This window comes from Dermacentor silvarum, chromosome 1, assembly GCF_013339745.2.
Source record: "Dermacentor silvarum isolate Dsil-2018 chromosome 1, BIME_Dsil_1.4, whole genome shotgun sequence".
Taxonomy (NCBI): domain Eukaryota; kingdom Metazoa; phylum Arthropoda; class Arachnida; order Ixodida; family Ixodidae; genus Dermacentor; species Dermacentor silvarum.
In genome coordinates, this window is record NC_051154.1 from 393,891,885 (window position 1) to 393,914,661 (window position 22,777).

General features: G+C 45.0%; 1 long non-coding RNA gene across 4 annotated transcripts; it reads left to right on the plus strand.

Moving 5' to 3' along the window:
- The first annotated feature begins 634 nt into the window (after nt 1-634).
- On the plus strand, nt 635-18,654 carry LOC119454516 (uncharacterized). 4 transcript variants are annotated; one of them, XR_007465146.1, is made up of 5 exons: nt 635-677; nt 2,985-3,070; nt 12,101-12,299; nt 14,804-15,017; nt 18,474-18,654. It is a non-coding gene; the product is annotated as an uncharacterized LOC119454516 (long non-coding RNA). The 4 variants fall into 4 exon arrangements; XR_005192589.2 differs by having other exon boundaries at nt 2,985-3,066; nt 12,095-12,299; XR_007465145.1 differs by having other exon boundaries at nt 2,985-3,062; nt 12,095-12,299.
- Nucleotides 18,655-22,777: the final 4,123 nt, after the last annotated feature.

Below are 22,777 nucleotides of genomic sequence, written 5' to 3' on the forward strand. Positions count from 1 at the left end.
CGCAACACAGCACGTATTTCGCACAGTGACATGGTACAAAGGCTTTTGGCCCACTCATTTTGGCGAATTCATTTTAAGAACTATTCACATTTCTTCTAGTTACCTTCTCTGAGCACTTTTAAGAGCGAAGATAGTGAACCAAATTCTCGTTTATACTCTACGCTGCTTATTGTATGCACCCAATACACCTCCGCGTTACGGACAACCCAAGTGGCCACGTAGAGGTAAACAGCTCAGCCACTGCTTGGTACTAATTTTTCGGAGCGCTTCCGCTTGTATGTACGAAGCGTCCTAAAAAATGTCATGACGTTCTATCGGAAACGTACTTTCGTCATGACAGTTTCACAAGGGATAAATTCCCATACAACGCTTCAAAGGGCCGAATAAACAAGCGCGCGCATTGATTCTAATGCGGCTGCAGCGAGCCACTGGAGGGTTCAGCGCCGCGCCGGCCCGGTGAGGGGGAGAAATCCGAGGAGAATTGAGGAGTAAAGCGCGCGTGTGGGGGAGAGTGTCGCTACTTTCTAACATCAGGGGCTTTACCGTTCTACTGTCCGCAGCGCCACTTCTGCGTCATGATGCGAGAAGTGGTGAACTACGCTCGGTCGGCACACCTACCCATCTAGCCACCGTAACATCGCCACAAGACGGGCGGACGCGTGTTTTTCGTGCCAAAGGTAGGTAGCCGTGCATGCTATCCTTTTTACGTTGCGCGTTATCATTGCTCTATGCATTGTTTCCCTGGAAATTGAACAGCGTGGTACCGAATGCGGTTGCAGTGGCGTTGAATCTGCTTGCGCACTACGTTTGTAGAGATTAGTCGCTACTAATACGCGCTGGTAGTGAGATAAGACGTGCGCACTACCACTCGTAAAATTTTCCCAGTATTAGACGCAAAGAAATTCCGCCGGCAAGATGATCACCGTGCATTTTAAATTTGCGGTTTGCATTAACGCTGTATTGACTCGTAACGAAGCCGAAACGTCGGTATGAATACGTCCGAGCTACAGCGCTAAAAATATCTGCAGCCACCGCGGTGTTCTGCGAACCAAGAGTCGATACCGTAAGACAAATTACGTTGCATTTAGAAGTGTTTGTTTTTGCGGCGCATTTTGTTTGTACGGAGCCGTGATGAGTGTGCACGGTTGCACTTTTAATTATCGGCGTTTAAGGAATAGATTTAAACGATTATATGTGTAGCGTGACACGGAAGTTGATAGCTGATGCATATTGAGAGAACTTCGTATTACAGTATCCTCGGCGGATTTACGCAGTTACAGAAAATGCTTCTCTTTAATTGCGTTTTTCCAGATTTCATTTTGCACTGAAAAGGGCTGTTAAACCGAGGTAGTTCGTACAGGACTGCAAGAAAACTGTGCCTGAAATAGACAGCTGTGTTCTCGTTTTATTTGCGTAGTAGTTTTCCGTTCATTTTACAAGTGTGGGACAAATGCAATGGCAAATTGTTGGCTTGCGAGCCTGAGTGGTGGTTTGCAGTGGTTATCGGCGAAACACTGTAGAACAGTTGCCATTTCTTTCTTAATAAATGATGCACTGATTTGTACAAGCTTTATTTTTTTATTAGAGAGACTGTTTGAATGTGAAAATTTCGATTCTGTGCAACAGGTCCAAAGGCATTTCATAACACTGTCAGTATGGAAGAGGCAATAATATTCCAATTGCATATTTTATATCAAGCTGTTTGTAAAATACGGCACATGTTGGCTTCGAATGGGCAGTAAGCTTCCTGCACTGTATGTGTGCCCATGCCTTGAAGGTACACCTGAGCTTGAGATTATTACTTGCCATTTGGTGCACTACGTAGATTGTGGAAGACGTCTGCTGCTTTCTTTATGTGGTGATGGGTTCATCAAGAAACCATTTACATGCATTTCGCTTGTTCTTAGAGTGAAATAATGACTGCATATCACTGTCAGGTATTATAAAGCACCTGCTCTACTTCCTCTGATAGTGGTGTCGTAAATTTGAATTTCACCTGCATGGAGCAAGAAAGTGGGCAGAGTTGTGTGATCTAGAACTTGTCGCATATTATTATGTGGTTAGGCATTATGTATGTGGTCAAGCATGCTTAGAATTAAACCGCCACCTGACGTGGTTGCTTAGTGGCTATAGTGTTGGGCTGCTAAGCACGAGTCCGCAGGATCAAATCCCGGCTACGGCGGCCGCATTTCGGTGGGGGGAAAATGTAAAAAACACCCGTGCACTTAAATTTAGGTGCCCGTTAAAAGAACCTCAGGTGGTCCAAATTATTCCTGAGTCCCTCACTGCGGCGTGCCTGATAATCAGATGGTGGTTTTGACATTTAAAACCCCCATAATTGTTTTTTGAATTAAACTGCTTTGAATCCAAGGCAGGTCAGCTGGAATTGCCTTGGCATACACATCACTACTGCCACACTCAGAGCAAGCAAGCTGTAGCTGGTACTACTTTGTCGGACGTAAACAGACCTGTGGAAAGCATTAAATACTGAAAAAAAAACTGCAAATTTCCGAAAAGTTCCAGAAATTCAACATGCATAATACCAAAGGTGGCTTAGCAGATTTTTGAACTGTCACTGTGAATAGAACATCACACGGAAAGAAATTTATTGTACACTTATTACACTTCAGGTAACACCTCAATAACTTCACAAACATATTTCCTTCCTGAAATCTCAGACTGTGGAGTAGCTACTTTATGTGTCAGTAGGTGCACCTCATTAGTGGTATCAGTTGGAATCCTTTCAGTCTTTATTTGCTCATAATAAACTTATCAGCTGATTGGTAGATAATGCGCAAGTGCTAAAATAGTCCTTGTGTTTGTCACAGTGTCATCTCTTATTCAGTGCAACAGTTGTCTGTGTGAAACTGTATGCTTTTTTTACGTAATAACGTCTAAATTGACTAGCATCTGTTGTGTCACTCGACATAGTTTTAGAGCCTGTCCTGTATTTCTGTACTTTCAGAAAACCTGTTTTTTTTCAGCCTCTTCCTCTGCAGATGACGTTGGTGATTAATATCTGTGAGCAGCACTGACCTATGCCTGAGTGAAGAGACATATAAGTAGGTAAGTCTAGGCTTTGTTGTTAAATCATTTTGTCATTATCGTAGCTGTAAAATAGATTTATGGAATTTCAGTGTGACATCTCGTGTGGTCGGGCTGAATGAATTGCAACTGTGATGCATAAACAAGGGAAGTAAGGCATGTTGTTGGGCTAGTCAGTTCATAGATTCAGCAAAAATTTTAAACTGCGCAAAGAAGACACAACGTGAACAGAAACGTGTGTGAGCTTCAATGTTTCTGTTCACGTCTTGTCGTCGCGCAGTTTAAAAATTTTCTTGAAACAGGGGAACAGGCACAAGTACTGATTTGGAATGAAAAACTTACTGAATGTACAAAATATATGTACCATAAGAATTCAAATGCAACCAATTCTGAAACTACTTGAAAGTGGTTCATTTCCTGGTTTAGCTGCACTTGTAACAGCGGTCTAATTTAGTCTCCAAAACATGCACTTGAGACTACTGCATGCTTAGAAACCAGCTACAGTGTGATTACATGTTGCACATCCATGTAATTATGCGTAACAAATATTCCTGTTCGCATTTCAATTTATCCTATAACTGAGTAAACTCAAGAAATAGTGTGCATATGCTTTTGTCAGTAACTTCCATCTGTTATGTGTGCCTCATTGTCCTGTACAGTAGATATTATGTATGCTTTTCCAAGAGTCAATGAAGTTGCTACTTATTGCAAAGCTAGAAGTAGGTGTGGCTCACACTGTTTTTCGCTGTTGTTGCTTTGAGTGTTACATATGGCTGTACATTATCCCGTGGCATTGTCAGTCTCATAACTATTCGGTGGCATCTCAAATAAATGCTAGACTATTGATAGGTGTAGTATAAATGAAGGTTTCACTGGCAGGCACACAGAAAGTTGATGCTTTCTGAGGCATAAAATGTCTGTGCACCTACACCTTCAATCTTTCATTGTTTTTTTTGCATGAGAAGTGGAACACACGAAGAAGATATTCCTCTTATTGTGTTCAACTTGGTGCCATGGTACCATGACCCCGCAGGGGCGTCTGCGCAGCAGGCGTTTGGTGAGTTGCGCCACCACGTACCCGAGCACACGAGGGTTGGACCCTCCCGCGTCTAACCGTGCGCGGCTTAGCCGTGTCCGGGGAAAAGGGGATCCTGGGGTTGAGCCGACGCTGAGTGTTTGGACCTTTAAGGCCCCTCGGCAGAGGCAACACACCCCTTTGGCCTCGGCTTCACGTAGACGGCACCCCCGGACTGACCCACCCGGGGGAAATCGGTGGTCGCCTTTTCCTATCCCCCTCTCCAACCTTTTGCTTTCCTGTCTCCTTTCTTTTACTATCCTATCATCTCCTCTCTTCTGTTACTTCTACATTTCATAGGTGGCTTGGGTTAACCCTGTGTATGTGCCCTCTCTTGGGTATTTTATATTGGGTTATAGCAGCAATGCACGGCTGGCGTCTGCAGCCTTACACGTTAAGTGCTGCAGCGTCCCCTAGTAGTGCTCCGTGGTGGGTGGCCGCCATTGCCGCCGAAATAAACGAAAATAATATGGAACGCCTGCATTTCCCCGTTTACTTGATCGTCACCCTCACAAGAGGGGGACGCACCGAAGAACTAATAAGCCTATTCAAACCGAGAGAAATCTTTTCCCCGTTTCCAAGTTGTTCACAGCGAAAAAACAGAAAGACCAGCTAGAACCGTATCACCTTTTCTAGTCGCAAAAGGCCTGACTGAAGCCCTTGGCCCTGGTTATAAGGTTACCAAAATGGCGAGCGGGGACCTCTTCCTTGAGATCCGTGATAAAGAACAGCACAGTAAAATAAACAAGCTTGTGGCATTTGGCGACATACCTGTTACCGTTTCACCGCATCGGTCTATGAACACAGCACGTGGAGTAGTGTCTGATGCAGATCTCATCGACTTGTCCGAAACCGAACTATTCGAAGGCTGGAAAGAACAAAACGTAACAAACGTACAGCGCATCGTTATCAGAAGAGACAATAAAGAAATTCCCACAAAACACCTCATCCTGACCTTTGCCACTTGTGATCTGCCACAAACCATAGAAACCGGATATACGAAGATAGCTGTCAGGCCATACATTCCTAATCCCAGAAGATGCTTCCAATGTCAAAGATTTGGCCACGGCTCGCAGAGCTGCCGTGGCAGATTGACATGTGCGAAATGTGGAACCCAAGGTCATGCCTCAGACAACTGTGATGGTGAGCATCCAGCTTACTCCCGGTCTTGTCCGAACTGGAAAAAAGAAAAGAAATTATCACTCTCAAAGTCCGTGAAAACATATCGTTTAAGGAAGCACGCAAAAGGTGCTCACCATTCCACACGACCCTTACGCTGATGCGGCGCGTCAGGGGCAGCGTCGCAGCGGCTATTGCCACCTGCCCAGCCCGCGCGCAGCGAGCTGTCGCTTGTGGCTCCTGCCCCTAGGGTGGAAGTAGCGAAGTCTACTCCACCCAACCAGCAAACAGGCCCGGTTACCCTAGGGTTGCCGGCACCACAACAGCACTCGGTAGCAGCCTGCGCTACGCGTAAACGAACCTGCAGGCCCGCCAGCAGCTTCCACGGTGGGTGCAGTCAAGGCTGCCTCACCTCACGGGCTCCTGCTGGCGCTGGCAACAGCCGGCGCAGCTCAGGCCCAAAGGCAACCCCATCGACCTCCGGGATGATGGGCGCAAATGTCTCGTCCTTCGCGGCGAGACTTTCTCGTGAAACTTCTCGCTCGCAAGAGCGCGTGTCCGGCGCCTCACAAGAGGCAATGGACACCACACCCATCCTGACGGCGCACCAAGCGCCTAAGGAGCGGCGAGGTTCGCTCGACCGCTTCAGAAAGGACAAATCCCGCGTTACAGGGCCTGGAAAGGGCTCTGTAATCTAAGGCAACACTTCCTTTTTTAGTACACACAGCACCCATTACATTCAGTATGGATACACAAATCATACAATGGAACATCAGAGGCCTTCTTAGGAACCTCGATGATGTACAAGAACTTCTCCACGAACATAATCCAAAAGTGCTGTGTGTACAGGAAACTCACTTAAAATCGGAACATGCGAACTTTCTCCGACAGTATGTTACGTTTCGTAAAGACCGCGATGATGCTCGTGCATCCTCAGGCGGTGTTGCCGTTATAATTCACAAAAGCATAGCGTGTCAACGTTTGAAGCTGCAAACGCCACTTGAAGCAGTGGCAGTCCGACTTGTTCTCCTAAACAACTCGTCACAATTTGCTCGCTTACATACCCCCACATTACCGCTTACACAAACACGAATTTCAGTCCTTGATAGACGAATTGCCAGAGCCCTATCTTGTCTGGGCGATCTCAATGCACACAACAATCTGTGGGGCGACGCTCGCATCGATGCGCGAGGCCGTCTAATTCAAGATTTTCTTTTCTCATCCGGTGCTTGTCTGCTTAACAAAAAAGAACCTACATATTATTGTCTTGCAAACAAAACATTTTCCTCTATAGACCTCAGCATAGCTTCTCCATCCATATTGCCTGAACTTGAATGGGAAGTTATAAAAGACCCTTACCTGGAGCGACCATTTCCCAATACTGCTGAGAGCACCAAGACAATACGAATCTCCACCACATGCTCCTCGGTGGAAGGTCAATGCAGCGGACTGGGATAAATTCCAAGCACTTACCAGTAAGCTCTCGTGGGCTGACATTTCATCGCTCGGAATTGACGGTGCCATCGAGTATTTGACTAATTTCATAATTGACGCAGCTTGTAAGTGTATTCCCCAAACAAGTGGACTTTCTAGCAAACGCCGTGTTCCTTGGTGGAATGAACAATGCCGGAACGCACGTAGGCAGCAGAACAAAGCATGGAGGCAGCTTCGCGATTATCCTACTGCTGAAAACCTTGTCAGTTTCAAGAAAATCAAGTCCCAAGGTAGGAGAACACGCAGACAAGCCAGGAGAGACAGCTGGCAAACATTTTTATCAAGTATCAACTCGTACACGGATGAGGCCAAGGTTTGGAACAGGGTGAATAGAGTAAGAGGACGACAAACACCATCCGCCTCCCCTGGTACACACGCAGGGAGACAGCCTGGAGGACCAGGCGAACCATCTGGGTGCACATTTTGAACATGTGTCCAGTTCATCACACTATTCTCCACCGTTTAAAAGATACAAATCAGTAATAGAAAAACAAAAACTGGACCGAAAGAGCACCGGAAACGAGCCATATAACCTACCTTTTTCCCTAGCAGAGCTGCATGCATCACTCACCTGTTGCAACCAATCTGCCCCAGGCCCTGACCGTATACTATATGACATGTTGAAAAACCTACCCTCTGAAACGAAGAAAACCCTTCTCTGTCTCTATAACTCTATATGGACCTCCGGCGAGATCCCCTCTGCCTGGAAAGAGGCCATAGTGATCCCTATCCTGAAGCAGGGCAAGGATCCATCGTCCGTATCGAGTTACCGGCCCATAGCTCTAACAAGCTGCCTCTGCAAAGCTTTCGAGAAAATGATAAACCGTCGTCTGATAGATTTCCTAGAATCAAACAAGCTGCTTGACCCATACCAGTGTGGTTTTCGCGAGGGTCGATCCACCATTGACCATTTAATACGTATTGAGGCACAGATACGTGAAGCTTTTGTTCACAAACAATTCTTTTTATCTGTATTCCTAGACATGGAAAAGGCCTACGACACCACATGGCGGTTTGGAATACTGAGAGACCTCTCCCACTTTGGTCTACGTGGAAATATGTTAAATGTCATTGAAAGTTATCTGCTGAATCGCACATTCCGTGTTCGAGTTGGCAATGCATTATCACGACCTTTTGTGCAGGAAACCGGAGTGCCACAGGGTGGGGTGCTCAGTTGCACTCTCTTCATTATAAAAATGAATTCCTTGCGTCTATACATCCCACGCAACATGTTTTATTCAACGTATGTCGATGATGTACAGATTGGATTTAAATCATGCAACCTTGCAATCTGTGAGCGGCAGGTTCAACTTGGTCTGAACAAGGTGGCTAAATGGGCAGACGAGAATGGGTTCTGCCTAAATCCACGAAAGAGCGCCTGCGTCCTTTTTTCTAGAAAGAGAGGACTGTACCCCGACCCCGACATTGACCTGCAAGGACAGCGTCTACCTGTAAAACGGAACATAAATTCTTAGGCATAATTCTTGACACTAAGCTAACATTCATACCACACCTAAAACATCTAAAATACAAGTGCATGAAAACAATGAATATTTTAAAAGTGTTGTCACGCACTACATGGGGTAGTGACAAAAAGTGTCTGTTAAACTTGTATAGAAGCCTCATACGAACACGCCTAGACTACGGGGCCATAATTTATCAGTCAGCCACCCCAACCGCGTTGAAGATGCTGGACCCCATCCACCATCTAGGTATTCGCTTGTCTACAGGTGCCTTTAGGACAAGCCCTGTAGAGAGCCTTTACGTGGAATCCAATGAGTGGTCACTCCACTTGCAGAGGACCTACACAGCTTTTATGTATTTCCTTAGAGTGAAGCAAACAGTGAACATCCCTCATATTCCACCGTAAATGATTTTTCCAGCTCCCACCTCTTTCATAACCGACCTGCAGTAAGAGAGCCCTTCTCGTTGCGTGTGAGAAGTCTGGCTGAGGAAATGGATGTCCCACTCTTTGAACATCGTCAAATGCCACCCACTATAGAGGCCTCACCGTGGCAGTGGCAGATTGTAGACTGTGATTTGTCTTTTTTACATGTTACGAAGCACGCCCCGGTTACACACATTCGAATGCACTTCCTTGAACTGCAGCATAAATACTCCTGTCCGGAATTCTACACCGATGCATCAAAGTCTCATGCTGGCGTCTCTTATGCAGCGGTTGGTCCATCATTTTCAGATGCCGACGCCCTGCACCCCCTAACGAGCATTTTCACAGCAGAGGCTTATGCAATACTGTCGGCTCTTAAATACATCAAAGAATCGAAAATACCAAAAGCAATCATCTACACAGACTCACTGAGCGTAGTAAAAGCCTTAAAATCTCTTAAGAGGCACAAAAATCCTGTAATAGTATCGCTTTATTCACTCATATGTAGTATTTATGCGTCTGGGCAGCATGTTGTGGTGTGCTGGGTGCCAGGACACCGAGACATCGAGGGAAATGTACTGGCAGACCAGCTTGCCACATCCATCAAGGCAAAAGCTGGCGACACATCTATGCTCGTCCCTGTTCTCGATATGAAGCCATATCTACGCAAGAGACTTCGAGTCCACTGGCAACGTTTGTGGGACGGCCAGATTCATAACAAGCTCCATTTAATTAAGCCCCGTTTAGGGAACTGGCCATCGACCACGAAATCTAGAAGAAATGATGTCCTATTCTGTAGGCTCAGAATAGGACACACTTACGGCACACATAATTACCTGTTGTCTGGAGGCGAACCCCCGACCTGTACTAGATGTGGGGAAGCACTTACTGTACTTCACATCCTAGTACAGTGTCCAATAATAGAACCTGAAAGAAAAAAGCACTTTGTTCAAGCCTATAAAGAGAATATACCCCTTCATCCAGCGATGTTTTTACATAACGACCCGATATTTCAGAACGATTCAGTTTTAGCCTTTTTAAACGACATCGACATTTTGCAAGTTCTTCGCCCGAGAGATTCGTAGCGGCGTCCTCTTTCAGAGGACGCTGCTGCGACCGCATATTTGAAATGCACTCTCCTCCAGGCCCTTGCTCCTAAGGGTCTCTGTGAGGCAGTAGTGCCTTGTATCGCTTACACCTTTTTTTATACTATATTCATTGTGCCCCTATCACGTCATTGTCATGATTTTATTAATTTTGTCTGTTTTACGCACCTTTAGTGCGCAGGATTTTAGGCCCCTTTACAGCCACCCTACACCTACCCACTGTCATTGATCATATCATTGCTCACTCAGTACAATACGTCTTGGCGCTCTTTGGCCATAGCTGGCCCTTGCGCCACAAAACAACATATCATCATCATCATGGTACCATGAATTTATACTAGCCAGTCCAAATATTATTTGTTTTTGTTAATGTAATCTTTGACACATGCCAAGAGAACTAAATTGTGGTTTTTCGCATTACAACTTTTTTAGAACAAACACTGACCGCTTATGATAATGTGAAAAGCAATGAGGAAAACCAACCGTATCGTCTGGCATGCTCACAGAAGGCACTACAGATACAAGTGTTTAACCTGAAATAACATCTTTTTTATAGACAAAGTTATGCCGTCCTGGCACACATCTTTGGCTGTTGCTATACATTGTTACAATTAATTTGTTTCGCTTTGGGATTTTCAGGAACCTGGAGCTATTAAACAGTGGACGACAAGCGCATTTATTAAAGGGCAGCTAAATGGCTACCATACCCATTTTTACATTGTTTTTTGGCTGTCTCGCTCTGTCATTAACATTCCCTAGTTTCGCTAGCCATTTAGCAGCTCTTGTAATAAATGCACGTGCACTCAACTGTTTAGTAGCGCCAGGTTTCTGAAAAATGCAAAAACCAAAAAAGTTTAGAGGTGCACTGGATAGCAAAAGTCATTGTCATAGCAAAAGTCAGTGTGGTTTCAATAAGCTGATCAAAACGAAGCGATGGTATATATCGATAAAAACTTGTAACTGTAGTGCCATCTGTCCACATATGAAGGAATTCATTTTTTATTTGCCAATGTACTAGAGTGTTTACCAATGCACGGATCACCAATCCTAAAACTCCACTTATCTGTAATCTGTAGAGTCAACTCGACCCATTTCAGCATCGAATAAGAGCACATTCAGAATGGGGATGGCAGCTACATTGAAGCAATGAAGGCACAAAAAGCACTATCTGGTGACGTCTTTTTTTTACTGTGCTCACATAATGTAGCACCTTTGGCCTATATAGCTTCTACAGCTTAATGGAATAGAATATATAACACATGCACTGCAATCGACTACATTTTTGGTGCAAAAGAAAGTCATGCTAGCAACTAATGAATGCAACCTTTTGGTTGCAGGCGACAAACCTTCACGAGGTTGGCTACCCAAGTTAGTTCCTGGTGCTCGTTGCAGAATGCCTGCTCAAACAGTCACTGCAGAGGCAGATGTGTGCTGAATGGCAGGGGGTGCCACCATTAACAAGATAAAGGATGCTGCAGGACCGTATATCACAGCCTTTCACACAACTTGAAAAGCACAGCAAGCAGACATCAACTTTGTCTATTCTGCACCAAACTAGGTAGCATTTACCAGGAAGGCCACAAGTGTAAAATGTAAAAAAATGGTAAAGTGTTGTCAAATGCAGAGCATACATTATATATCACATTGGATTATTCTGTGGAAGAAGCTACATAGGCTAAACAGGCAGATGTGCGAATGAGGCTGCGTGAGCCTCAGATAACGGCACCAAATGGTTTGTTGTTCCTTCAATTCTTAAAATGTGGCTGCCGTTCCTGTTTTGAAAGTACCGTATTCTAGGTAGAAATGGGTGTGAGTTGACTCAACAGAATGAGTGGATTGTCAGGGCTGGTCACGTATGTATTAGCAAATATTTTGTGTTGTCAAAAAAAAATCGGAATTCCTGCATATGAGCTGAGATTACCGTGCAAGCGTCAGCATTTTTTTTCGCAATTGTTTGCTGTCGTACTAATGATTACACTTATACATGTATTCTCTGACGCACAAGCCGAGGTACAAGATGGGGTACCGGGAAATAAAAGTTCTTCTTGAATGTTAGCAATATGTCTGGGTGTGTTCATACACTTTATGTTGACCTCGCCTGTATACACTATACTAGTATTTGAAGTGCTTCCATGTCCGAAGCTATTGAGCTATACAAGAGAATGTGTATGTTGGGTGAATAATTCTGCAGTTACAGTTATATCTTGAGAATGTGTTAGTTTGAACTGTGAAACTTGTCATCAGCACAAAAAAGGGCTTGGGGGTTTTTCAGAAATCGAAGGACCTAACCTACAAAATATTTTTATACAAATGTGCTTTAGTGTTATGAGTATCGGTCAAAGAAATAACACTTCATATCTATTGCAGGTGCAGATTGGTGTAGGCTTTGTGCTGCCTTATAACAGTGGCAGTATATTTAAAGTGTACATCAGATGCCAAGTGTGCAATAGATGTGGGCCTGTGGACACCAGCAGAAGCTGGGGAAAGACGCCTGACTGGGCAGGCCTGCCGCACAGTTTGGATTCAACCAGAAAGATTGCGGCAACGCCGGAGAAAGTGGCTGCTGTGAAGAGTAAGTGAACAGTTACCTGAATGATTTACATTCACTACTGTATATCAGAAAGTTATCTGGATGAGTAGCGTTGACACAGCAAAAAGAAATGCCAAACAATGATTGATGCTAGTGCCTACTGTTTATTGTCTTAAAGACATGTGAGATTTTCAGCACCTTATGTTCCTTGAAAAGTGTAATGCAGACTTGACATGTTCGATCATAGTTTTCCATGCTGCAGCATTCATCCTAATGCTCTTGAAAAAATGTTTCTGAGTAAAATTAATTTGGTTCTGACACAGCTTGGCAAATTGTGTGGTCTGAAAAGAAGCTATTTAAACCACTGTCTTTCCAATGTGGTGACGGTGGTGATCTATTTGTTATAATCTGCAACATTCAGAGCCATGCGATTTCTAAGCACACCTGTCTTATTGAAATTTGTGACATGTGTCCTATCAGTACTTTTGGCTTACTTGCAGCGATTTCATTTATTTGAGAATAGAAATGAAGAAAGAATTACTACACAAAGAAAGCACCTTGCACATTAGTGGCATGTCAGTTATAAAATGGATATCTGTATTTGTCGTGATAAGCCTGCGATAAATTATGCCTGTTGTCGACGCCAAAAAAAAAGCAAGGCACTGAGGCATCATACAAAGTTTCAGCACTCGCCTCCAGCTTGGATTAGAGCAGATGACTACACAGTGTGACTGTAACTAGCCTTTTCCTTTCTGTGCAATTTCAATTTCTTTGTAAATCTAACTGCCAGTAACTCTTTTTTAGCACCCACAAACAGTCTCCCACAATTTCCATTTGCTGCAAGAATATGTTTATTAAAAATAAACGAGCATAACAGATTGCTTTGTTTTATTTTGAGACACTTCCTTAGGATACTTTACATTGAAGATGTATTGCAGGTCAGCTTATCAAAAAAACAATATGGTGTTTGAACAGTGATACACAAAGACATTGATTGGAAATGATGCATTGTGGACAGCACAGAAAATCAAGGACTAAGGAAACAACACAAAATTGTTGCTGTCTAAACTGAACGTTTATTTAGAAAGCCTTGGTGAATATGACGGCCTTGATATAAATGAAGAAAATTTCTTAAAGGGCCCCTAAACATAACATCTGACAGTTGATATTTCAAAGAAATGTGCGCATGATGTAGAGAATGCCATGACCATAGTCTGGTGATGCGGCAGTGCTATGTGCTCTGGGAATGCCACAAATAAAAAAAAAACTCATGTACTGCTCCCCTGGCCTTTCTGGCACTGCCTCCGTGCATCACGATGTCAACAGGGTGCTCCAGGTGACCTCGGCGTTAGGAGCAAAAGCTGTCAACCAGTCAATCATCGAGGAAGGACAGAACCGACATGACGAGAGCCAATTTTGTGTTCTGAGAATGCCGGAGGGGGTCGCCCATTGTGCAACACTGAAGCGTTTGTGAAGGTTCCATTAAGCTATCTTAATGGGGAGAGTGATTAGGGGCAGACAATGGAGGAACCTTACTTCTGCCGTGCAATGCAATTCATAGCTTTAGCTGCACTTTGTAGTGTAGTATGAGGGCACGAGTAACGAGTGTAGCGCAGGAGTGAGAAACAGTGATGGCTTATCAGCGGTTTATCAAATGCCTTTACTTGTGCTATTAGTGGAGCGCTATGTCAAAAAGTTCTTGCAGCTTATGTTCATGTGCACTACAGTTCTCGCTTATAACAATCGCAGATATAACGAATTATTGGTTTAAAATGACCGCATTTTATTGTATTTATTATTTTCTGACCATGCCTGTTCAAACTGCGTCCACATATAATGAACATACTCAATAGCACCGTACTGTTAAAACAAACATGTCAAATCCGATCGCAGTAAAAGGAGGGTGCACACCAAGTTCTGAAGTTTGCAATTGTGACGGGACTTGGTGCATCCTCTGCACCAGTTTAGTCATGACGATGATTTAACTGCGAAGATGAGTGAGTGCTGCATGTGGATTTCAGAAATCACAAGGAAATTCACTCTTTTTCAACCGTGCAAGGGTAATCATGCTTTTAAGGTATTTCTCCAGTGTTCTTCAGAACGAGGCCGTGCAGTGTACAGGTAGAGCACGCGCTCCCTCAGGTCACGTGTGCTCTGTTCTCAGTGTGACACTGCTTACAATCTCGGAGGCCACGATGGCACTCGTTTCTGCACTGTTCTCTGCGTGGTACTGTGCCTATTTGAACCAATTTTTTGCTTTCTCCATCAATTTCCTTATTGCAAGGTTAAACTGTATAAACTATGACTGCTTGCTGCCCACAAGGTGGGGAAATTTTATTAGTTTAATATCCTTTACAGGAAAGGTTAATTTCGTGGTAAGAGTGTGTTTAACCCGATTTTTATAACGCTTGTTCGAGGTGCAGAAATGGGAAATTATGGGATTTTATCAGAAATCAAAGGACCTAACCTATAGAATATTGTTTTATGCAAGTGTGTTTTAGTGTTACGATTACTGGTAAAAAAAATATACTTTCTATCTGTTGCAGGTGCAGATTGGTGTGGGATTTGTGATGCCACTCAACAAGTGGCATTACATACTAAAGTGTACCTCCGAAGCCAAGTGCGCATTAGGTCTGGCACAGCACCTGTGGACACCAACACAAGCTGGGGAAAGAAGCCCGACTGGGCCGGCCAGCCGGACTATCTCTGATGCATCTGGGAAGCTTCTGGCAACACCAGAGAAAGTGGCTGCTGTGAAGAGTAAGTGAACATTCACCTCATATAAGAAACTTGACTGTATATCTGAAAGTTATCTGTATAAGTTAACGTTGATGTACACACAATGGAAAGAAATGCCAAAGCAAGAATGATGCGAGTGCCTCTACATGTGTCTTTTTCTTAAGCCGTATATATGCACTGTCAAAGCAGCATAGGATAATATCGAGATATTGGTTTCTTGCGAAAACTGTCTGCAGTTTCCCCTATAATCGGTTTCAATGACAAGCAATCAAGAAAGTCAGCTGGCAACATGTGCCTTATTTGAGCATAAAGATGAGGAAATAATTACTACACAAAGAAAACACCTCGCACATTATTGACATGTACGCTATGACATGGATAGTTGAGCTTGACCTGTGTTGCAGCTTCCTATAAATTTTCATGCCTGTCATCAGTGCCCTAAAAAATCAAGGTGCTAGGCATCATGCATAGTTCTAGAACTCGCGGCCAGCCTGGATTAGAACGGATGACAACATAGTGTGGCGGTAACGCCTAGTTTTTCTGCGCAGTTTCAATTGCTTTATGAATGAAGTGCCAGTAACTCTTGTACTGCCATCAACAGTATGCTGCAAATACCGTTTGTTGCTAAAAAGGTTTTTAGGAACAAACGAGCATAAGAGATTGCTCTGTATATTAAGATGCTTCCTTAGGCTTTTTTACATTGAATATGTAGGCTAGCTTAGCAAGGAAGCTATATGGGGTTTCAAAAGCACACTAAAACATTGGTTGCCATCATTGCAGCTAAATAAAGCATGGAAACCAGCCATGACTACGGCTTGTACATTCAAAAAATTTTATGCCTACTTGGCTAATGCTAAAGTTACGACCCGCTTCCTCGCCCACTGCATGAAATACAGACTGCGAGCAACAGGCTAACGGTAGCAGATGACAGAACTAGCACCTTGCAGGTCTCCTGCATTCGTTGGAGACATCTTAGGTTAGCAGCACGACGATCTACATGGAAGCCAGAGAAGGGATAGGAAAGAGTGCTGAATTACAACAATTTTATTGCGCACATAACCAAGGTTTAAATACCACGCTAAGGCACAAAAGAAAAAACAGAAAGGTAGCACGTATTCAGGACTCGGCTTCCAACATACGATATGCAAATCATGTGGTTAAATATAGCACTTCTTTATCGCACAGTGACAATGAAGGGGGCACTGACACAGCGCTCCTCAGATTTGTGAATTTCGAGCGCTTCAATAATTTCTCTAGGATGTTTGTTTTTGGTGCGACTGATAATTTATGCGCTATCAAATAAGGGTTTGCAACGGTGGTCTCTGCAATGAATACCAAGATGACCAGAAACAGAGTTGAAAACGTGATTATTATGCTCCTTTAATCGTTCATTGAGGCAGCGTCCCGTCTGACCAATGTATTCGCGGCGTCAGGAAAGAGGAATGTTGTAAACAACACCTACAGCGCACGTGACAAAGCGGTTATTATGGTTGGTTCTGCAGCAATTTTTTTTTCTTAAGGATTACAGTTGACCTGCCTGCGTAAGCGTGACAGCTTATGTGGTGCCAAAAACACAACATCGTCACCAGCACGCCGACCAACTTTCTTGATATTATGGGACGTGGGGATGTAAGGGATGACGCTGACTTTCTTCCTGGACGTGGCAGAATCTGAATTGCTAGCTTTTTATTGCTTTTGCAAGCTTCCGGTTACTGACGTCAGCAGACTGCCTGGGTCGCCCGATTGCTCAAGTCTCCGGGCCTGTTTCCCGAAACTGGTTTCCATTAAGTGGTGACAGGACTTTGAAAGGGAATTAGTGAAGCATAGGCTAACGATTCCTTGCTGAGCTTTGAATGGGCTGAGTTAAAAGGTAAAAGAGCTTTGCAAGCTCTGGGTTCATACATCCAGCACAGCTGGTTGTTCCTAAAACTGAGTCAGGTCTAAAAACCTAATCGAGTCGGCAACTGGCAGCTCATGGGTTAACACAAATGTATGAAGACATTCTTTAAACAGCGATAAAGCATCACAGCAGCTAGTTTCGACAGTGTCGGCGTCAGTATCTAAAAGAACCAAGAAATCATCTACAAACCTAAAAACTTTTTCCACGAAAGATGCAAGGAGTTTGGAAAGTGCAGACTCATTTTTAGGAACAACCAGCTGTGCTGGTTGTTCCTAAAAATGCTTCACCAATTCCTTTTCAAAGTCCTGTCACCACTTAATGAAAACCAGTTTCGGGAGACAGGCCCGGAGACGAGCAATCGGGCGACCCGGGCAGTCTGCTGCGTCAGTAGCCGGAAGCTTGCAAAACCAAGGAAAAGCTAGCAACCCAGATTCTGCCACTTCCAGGAAGACAGTCACCGTCATCCCTTACATCCACACGTCCCATACTCTCAAGAAGTTGGTCGGCGTGCTGGTGTCGATGCTGTGTTTTCGGCACCACATAAGCTGTCATGTTTATGCAGGCAGGTCAACTGTAATCCTAAAGAAAGAAAAAGTTGCAGAACCAACCATAATAATCGCTTTGTCACGTGCGCTGTACGTATTGTTTACAACATTCCTCTTTCCTGCGGCCGCGAATACATTAGTCAGATGGGACGCTGTCTCAATGAACAATTAAAGGAGCATAATAATCATGTTTTCAACTCCGTTTCTGGTCATCTGGATATTCATTGCATAGACCACCGTTGCAAACCCTTATTTGATAGCGCACAAATTATCAGTCACAACACAAACATACCAGAGAAATTATTGAAGCGCTCGAAATTCACAAATCTGGGGAGCGCTGTGTCAGTGCCCCTTCATTGTCACTGTGCGATAAAGAAGTGCAATATTTAACCACATGATTTGCATATTGTATGTTGGAAGCAGAGTCCTGAATACGTGCTGCCTTTCTGTTTTTTCTTTTGTGCCTTAGCGTGGTATTTAAACCTTGATTACGTGCACAATAAAATTGTAAGTCAGCGCTCTTTCCTATCCCTTCTCTCGCTTCCATGTAGATCGTCGCGCTGCTAACCAAAGATGAAACTTTACGAACATGCCCGTTAAGCCACCCTTACGTTAGAGACAGTCTAGCCAAGTAGTGGCTCTCGAAATCTGAGAGAAATTTGGGTGGTTGAAGAGCAGACAAATTATGCGAAATCGGAAGCAATAAATCCGCCTGACGGTGCTTCGAATGCAGCTGCCGTTTGACTAAACTTTGCAGTAAAGCCAAACTCCTGATGAGAAGAGGCGTAGCTTTGGCAAACACCTACTAAAATCCCATGCAACTCAGCAAAACAGTGTGATGCATGTGCAGACATTCTCACTGAAAATAAATCTGCTCTGCCATGTGCACTGGGTAGCATATTTGTGTGTAATATATGCTGCATTGTATTATTTGAAACCTGTTGAATCTTTTGCAGCAGATTTCCTACATTCACTTATTACTACAAATGGTTTCAATAACAATTTATTTCTATATTTATTGCACTCTTTTAGACTGCCTGGAGAAGTACATCGGGGAACATCCGATGGGGCCACCAGCACCACCTCCAGAGCACCACCTTGCTTCTGTAACGAAGCACCTTTGGAGCTTCTTCACAGAAGCGGGCGCGAGGGCAAGCGAGTATGGAAGACGTGAATCGCCTTAACCTATTGCATTTTTTCAATAAAGTGTGAAGATATATAGAACATATTATGGTGCTATACATTGATTTCTTATGGCATGAAAACGTAGCGGCATGCTTGGCCACATGTAGATACAGACTGCACACTTTGCAAGACTCAAGAACGCATGAAGATAGCCCATCATGAGCTTCCTAAGTGCAATGGCTGCTCCTTCGATTCATTACACAACTTGCATTTGACCTGATGTGCCCACTGTTATACCCAGCATTCTACCCGTCGCCCGGCATTCCACCCATCGCCCAGCTTTCCACCCATCACCCGGCATTCCACCCATCACCCGGCATTCTACCCATCACCCAGAATGCCCATTACCATAATCCACCGTGATGATGGATGATGGATTCCATCATGCCCAGCATCGGGCAAATTTTCAATAGGGTAGAGTGAAAAGTCCACTTTGTCCCTTTCTTATTCACATCACACTACTATTGCGCTGCTGGAAATGATGGCGGCTTTATCTCGTCTCGCTGCTGGAAGTGGCTTTATACTTCTATACACAACATACATATTACTTTCACAGCTTTTCGAAATACAGGGAAATTCATAGCAAGCACCCTTGCCCGTGCAAGCCCCCTCCCCCTTTTCGAGTGATTTGAAACGGGCGCTGAGCAAGCGGCACGTAGCTCCGCCCAGAACCGGCGCTCCTGCATGGATGATCATAATACTATATCTAAATTCCCAAAGAAAGTGCAAACAAACGTGTTTGCACAGCTCTCTCGTTTTAAACAACCGATGCCAATGTAAACATGACTACGCGAGCAGCGTAGACGTCTTTCCGCAAGGCCACGTCCGCTGTGTGAGCTCCGTTGACCACCGGCGATTGCCAGGATCGAGCCAGCAGGCCTAGCGCTCTGGGCCGTCGAATCAGACATATGGCGCTTGCGATACGATCACGTGCATCTCGTAACCAAGCACCCATGTTGGTCAGCGCAACGTGTACGCAATTATGGCATGCTTAAATTACTATAAATTTGATTTTATCGACGCCGACGGAAGCGAACGAGCAAACCAATAAGCGATCTTGCGATCTCTGGGAAACGGTATAGGCCTAGTCCCTGGCCGCTAGATACTAGGCCGACACCTCGTAAATTTCGGTCCGTCACCGAGCAAGGGCAGCCCTCCCCCCCCCCTTCTCTTGAGCTGTCTTGGATTACCTTTGAGCATAGGCGGGGCGCCTCCTCCAGAACTTATCGACTAGCTTTTTCACTGATGGAAGTACACTCGCAGGTTGCGACGGGTATTCTCGCCACAGCGTTCGCAGACTCATTAACGTTTAATAGCTTAAGAAATCCTCTGGTCGGCATCTATTCTTTTGTGTGTGTGTGGTAATACTTACTGATTTCTTTTTTTAGTTTGTACACAGACTCACAGAGAAGGCGAACAGAGCTAGCTGAAAACGGTCTCGAGAAGCGCTTTGTAACATGGATGCAAGCCGCAACTTGACAGCATGTCGATAAACCATTGATTTCATTAACCTTGGCTTGTTTACAATTAATCATAGCTCGGCAACAACAAGACGTTACAAACACTAGGAGTAACTTGAGCGGTTGCTAATTACAAAAATTTTTTTCAACGGGCGCTTTGTTACCGCAGTCTGGTAATTCCTGCTGCAAATTAGGTTGCAAAAAGGTTGCATATCGGTGTAGCGTGTGGAACAAAATTGGCCGTCTTACCCCCGCAGGGGCGTCTGCGCAAGCAGGCGTTTGGTGAGTTGCGCCACCACGTACCCGAGCACACGAGGGTTGGACCCTCCCGCGTGTAGCAGTGCGCGGCTTAGCCGTGTCCGGGGAAAAGAGGATCCTGGGGGTTGAGCCAATGCCGGGTGTTTGGACCTTTATGGCCCCCCGGCGGAGGCAACACACCTCTTTGGCCTCTGCTTCACGTAGACGGCACCCCCGGACTGACCCACCCGGGGGAAATCGGCAGTCGCCTTTTCCTGTTCTTCTCTTCAGTCTTCGTCTTTCTCCCCCACTTTCAATCTTTCCTGTCTCCTTTTCTCTTCCATTTACTTCCAACATTCCTGGCAGCGAGGGTTAACCTTGTGTGGGTAGCCAACCTTGGATATTCCATATCTGGTTATACTGGCGGCGTACAGTTGGCGTTTGCAGGACCTATGTTTTGCAGGCTCTGCAGCGTCCCCTCGTTGGGCTCCATGGTGGGTGGCTGGCGTCGCTGCCGAAACATTCACCTATACTTATGGAAAGTTCATTCCCCCCACCCCCTGATCGCCGTCTGAAACGAGGGCGCACCGAAGAAGTTTTCAAGTTTTTTGGCCGAAATACTGAGAATTTTCCTTGATTTCATATAATCCATTCTGAGAAGAAAGAAAAGGCAGCGAAAATGATCTCACCTTTTCTGGTTGCAAAAACATTGACCGAAGCTTTTGGTCCAGGTTATAAAGTTTCCAGGCTGGCAAGCGGTGATCTCCTTCTGGAACTCCGCGAAAAGAAACAACACGAAAAACTGTCAAATCTAGTGTCATTCGGGGATCTCCCAGTGACAGTCACACCGCACCGCGCTATGAACACAACTCGTGGAGTCGTTTCTGATGCTGATCTTATGGAACTTTCGGAAGCTGAACTACTAGAGGGCTGGAGTGAGCAAAATGTGATCAATGTCAAGAGAATTAGGATGAGGCGCGATGGAAAAGAGATCGAAACAAAGCACCTAATTCTAACTTTCGGAACAAGTACGCTGCCCGAGACCATTGAGACTGGATACCTAAAGATCCGGGTCAGACCGTACATCCCCAATCCTCTCCGATGCTTTAATTGCCAAAGATTTGGCCACAGTTCACAGAACTGCCGAGGCCGCAAGACTTGTGGTAAATGTAGTGCCCAAGAACACCCATCTGAAAATTGTGGGAATACTCCACACAGCGTGAACTGTGATGGGGAGCACCCGCATACTCGCGATCATGCCTATCCTGGAGAAAAGAAAAAGAAATCGTGACAATCAAAGTAAAGGAAAACATATCGTTCAAAGAGGCACGCAGGCGGGTAGTGTACCTGCCAAAGAACACCTTTGCCGACGTGGCGCGTCAGGGGGCAGCGCCACAACGGCCTCCGGCGACTGTTTGGCCCACACAACGTGAGCCGGCGGTGGCGCCATCCGCCCCCTTGGCGGCTGCAGCTAGCGCTGCTCCGCCATCTCAGAACAAGGGGCCATCGACCTCCGGGCTGGTGGCCTCCAGGGCCTCGTCCCTCGAGACGAGGCTTTCACGTCAAACCAACCGCTCGCAAGAGCGCGTGTCCAGCGCCTCGCAAGAGGACATGGACACAACACCAAGCGTGAGGGCGCAGCCAGCGCCTAAGGAGCGGCGCGATTCCATCTACCGCTCCAAAAAAGAAAAATCTCGTGTCACGGCACCTGGAAAGGGCCCGTGAGCTAACTTTATATTCTTGAACGCACAGGCCAAAAACGCATTCAAAATGGACACACAAATATTACAGTGGAATGTCCGAGGACTCCTCCACAACCTCGATGGCATCAAAGAACTCCTACATAAATATGATCCAAAGGTGCTGTGTGTTCAAGAAACACACCTGAAACACACGCAAACAAACCTCCTCCGAGAATATGCTATTTATCGTAAAGACCGCGATGACACGGCCGTGTCATCCGGTGGTGTGGCTATCCTACTGGACAGAGTTGTTGCCTGCCGAGAACTAAAACTCCGTACGTCCTTAGAGGTAGTTGCTGTTCGCGCGGTGTTGTTCAATAAATTAATTACTATTAGCTGTATATACATCCCTCTGAATTATCAACTCCAGAAAACAGAATTTCAAAACTACATTGATCAACTTCCGGAGCCATACATAGTTGTCGGGGATTTAAACGCGCATAAAACATTGTGGGGAGACAGCCGTTGTGACGGAAGAGGGCGTTTAATAGAAAATTTTCTTTTTTCCTCGGATGCATGTCTACTCAATAAGAAGGAGCCGACGTACTATAGCGTTGCGCACAAAACCTACTCCTCAATAGACTTGAGCATAATATCCAGTACACTAATACCTTACCTTGATTGGAACATTATTAAGAACCCCTACGGAAGTGACCACTTCCCAATCGTCATAAATGTAACAAAACAGGCTGAATGCTCTCCACGTGTTCCC